Source organism: Gossypium arboreum, chromosome 5 (genome assembly GCF_025698485.1).
Source record: "Gossypium arboreum isolate Shixiya-1 chromosome 5, ASM2569848v2, whole genome shotgun sequence".
In the NCBI taxonomy this organism is placed as follows: domain Eukaryota; kingdom Viridiplantae; phylum Streptophyta; class Magnoliopsida; order Malvales; family Malvaceae; genus Gossypium; species Gossypium arboreum.
Genome location: NC_069074.1, coordinates 78,622,051 through 78,625,697, shown reverse-complemented (window position 1 = coordinate 78,625,697; position 3,647 = coordinate 78,622,051). Strand labels below are relative to the sequence as shown.

Sequence of the window (3,647 nt, the reverse complement as noted above, 5' to 3'; positions counted from 1 at the left end):
AGCTCGCAGCAATACATGCCTTCGAGGAATCAGGCTCAAGCTGAAGTTCAGAGGTTAAGAGACCAAATGGCTTAGATGCAAGCGAGAACAGTTAAGCAAATTGCTCAACTTGAAGCGGAGGCAGCATTGAGAGAAGCAGAGGCTCAAAAAAATATGAAGGACTCCTACTACAACTTAAAGCGGAGGTAGCAGCGAGGGAAGCAGAAAATATGACGAACTCTAGCTACAGCTTCAAAATATGATAAAGATGTTTTAGTAGTCACTGAATCCGCCATCTTAGACGTTTGTTTTCTTACTGTAAGAATATTTTAACATTATAACTTTTGAATATAATAAATTTTGTTATTTCATTTATTAATTTAGGTCATATACATATTTCTTTTGTTGAATTTGAAGTATCATTTAGATTTGCAATTTTTGGTTGGATTTGATGTTACAAGAAATTATGTTGACAATTTGGGTTCCATATGAATAAAAATGGGTTGTTAAAAATCTATTAAATTTAGTAGTGTTTGTGAGTAAAGCGTCGCTAAAGGCCATGTTCTATAGCGGCAAATGTGGGAAAAGTGCCGCTAAAGGTCATGTTCTATAGCGACATTTATGGGAAATGTCATATTTTATAGCGATGTTTATGGTAAAAGTGCCGCTAGAAGTCATGTTCTATAATGGCGTACGTTTGTGGAAAAAGCATTGCTAAATGTCATATTCTATAGCGCCATTTTTTATATAAACACCGCAAAATTTAGCAGTATTAGCTATAGCCGCGTTTTTTGCGGCGCTTATCAAAATGCCGCAACGCTTTAGAAAACACTACTAAAGACTTGTTTTGCTTGTGAAAGTCCAATCTTCGTTTCATTTACTGCAACTAAGAAGAAAAGAAAAATGAAGGTGGAAGATGTTCCACTTCCTGGATTTCGACTCCATCCCATATATGAAGAACTTGTTGGATTTTATCTTCGACGAAGGGTTGAAAACAAACCAGTCAAAATCCAACTCATCAAACGGATGGATATTTACAGATATGATCGTTGGGATCTTCCAAGTAATCATTTTATTACTATATATATATATCCTTGATAGCGTGTTTATTATCTAATATTGTTGTATTCCATAATTGACTAAACTGAGAATGGGGCAGGAGCTGAAAGTGAAGGACAAAGTGAGTCATATTTCTTCTGCAAACGAGGAAGTATCGGAACAGCGTTAGACCGAATCGGGTTACCGGATCGGGGTTTTGGAAAGCAACTGGGATTGATAGAGCTGTTTATTCACATGGAAGTGAATACCATCAGTGCATTGGGTTAAAGAAAACGTTAGTTTCTATCGTGGAAGTGCAGGCAAAGGAACCAAAACAGATTGGATGATGCATGAGTTTCGCCTCCCTAGAGAAGACAATCACACCGATACTATTCAAAAAGCTGTAAGTATTATTTTATGACACTATGTTGCTTCAAGTAATTTTATACTGTAGGAGTAAAACACGAAAAAATAACAAAAATATGAAATGAGTTAAAAAAACCACGAATATAATACGAAGTCATAAATATATAAATAATTTTATACAGCAAATTATTAAGTTATCAGAAGTAAAATAAATGTAAAATAATTTAAACACGGTTTGTCACATAAGAAAATACATGAAAATGAAAGGAATACAAATTTTACCAGCTTTAATAGAATGTGTAACCTAATAAATATGGTACCTTAAACCTAGAACCTAAAATTCTAAAACATGTCAAATTTATTTAGCTGATTGGATGATACATAACAAATATGAGATTCGAAACTTAGCATCTCAAACTTTAAAATTAACATCCTACGCTTAATTTAATTACCCATCTCAAACTTTAATACCTCGAAAAGGTATTATTATCAAATGGACTTGAAAGTTGAAATTTTATTTTATCAATTCATACACTTTTATTAGGAGAGAATTATTATTAGACACATTATGACTCAAACCTTTTAACCTGTGGAGACGAATGAACACCTATGATCAATAAAGTAAGCAGACATAACATCCATTTTTTTAAGGCCCCTTCAGAATCCCCAAGAAAGGGTTTTTTCTTTTTTTCTTTCTTTTTTTTTTTTACTTGTTGAGGATAAGGAAAATGTTGCAAACAGTAGAATTCAAACTTAGAGACATTTCACCATGCACCTCTTCAAAATGCTTTTATAAACCAGCGGGACTAATCTACATGTTTCTCTTGGCTTTTTCTTTCATCCTATGTGTTTTTGGTAATACGTATCAATATCTAAATTTTGGGATTAAATGCAGGAAGGACTATATGTCGAATTTTTTAGAGGAAAGTATCATCACATAGAAAGTACAGAGAAGACTGGAGAGAAATTGCAGCTAAACACAAATCAATTGCAAAGACAAGAAGATGTCCAACAATTAGTTTAGAGTCCAAAAATGGTCATGAAAATTACATAAAATTTGGTGCTCCAATTATTCATCAACATTATGATGAGGAGAAGCAACAAGGTGTTAATCAGATAAATGGAATAAGACAATTATATCGGAATGTAGCAGCACCTGAGCAATTGAATAGGATAGCCCAACATCCATTATTTGCATCATCGTCGAGCTTTTCAAATCAAGAAAGCTACTTCTTCATTGACGCAAATTGGGATGAACTCAGATCAGTTGTAGAGTTTGCTGATATTGATCCTTTTCTCCTTTAAATCAATGTGCAATTATATGTTGTAGTATTGATCAGAGACAATTTTTTCCTTTACCCTAGATTTAGCTATTGATTTATCCTACATTTATCAATTTTATGTATTTAGCCATTTTCTCTAGCGTGCATTTATTACTAAAAAAGTTGTTTGACAACAAAAATAATTGTGACCCTCAGTCATCTAAAAATCCAAGAATTAAACAGCCTTTCTCTCCTCTCACAACCTACACCACATGCCATAAACCTTTTTAGATACCCAAAACTGGCATTGAATCACTACGATCTGAAGTAACCTGACCTTGCTAGCTATAATCGAATCTTCTAGCCTCTTACGTCACCATATCAATGGACCTCAATTGAACTGAAGAGTAGATTGTCCCTCCTCCTCCACCAGTCCCTAAATCACCATCGGCCCTCCTCCACCCCCCAGGCATCACGTTTTCAGCGAAACCCCTCTTCGGCCAACTAGTGAGCAACTTGGTTGCCCCCTCTCGTGATTTGCTGAAATTTACATCTCTCAAAACCTAACACAATCTATTTCGCTTCCCATATGTGGTTACTAATTTTCGATTGATCAATGCATGTCACTTGAAGCTTTATTATTATCACCAAGAAGTCCCCATCAACCTCCACTTTCCAAAATCCCAACTCTTGTGCGAATATGAAAGCCTGGGTACTAGCTAGCGCCTTCGCTGCCAACGCATTCGGTACATATCTATTCCATAGGCAAGCTGCTTCCATTATCAGACCAGTTTATTTCTAATGATAATTCCCGTACTCGCTCCTCCAACTTCATGTAGAAACCTTTTGTCAAAAAAAAAAAAACCTCTATGTAGAAACTTGTATCAAAATTTACTTGGATGGAAAGCTCTGAGGGAACCGCCACACCACCATCTCCTCTGTTGCTCATTCAACTCTTTCCCTAGTCAACAGTTCCAACTCACGAATGTATCCCAAAACGAA

General features: G+C 35.3%; 1 pseudogene; it reads left to right on the top strand.

Moving 5' to 3' along the window:
- The first annotated feature begins 882 nt into the window (after positions 1-882).
- On the top strand, positions 883-2,688 carry LOC108451471 (transcription factor JUNGBRUNNEN 1-like; annotated as a pseudogene).
- The last annotated feature ends 959 nt before the right edge of the window (positions 2,689-3,647 follow it).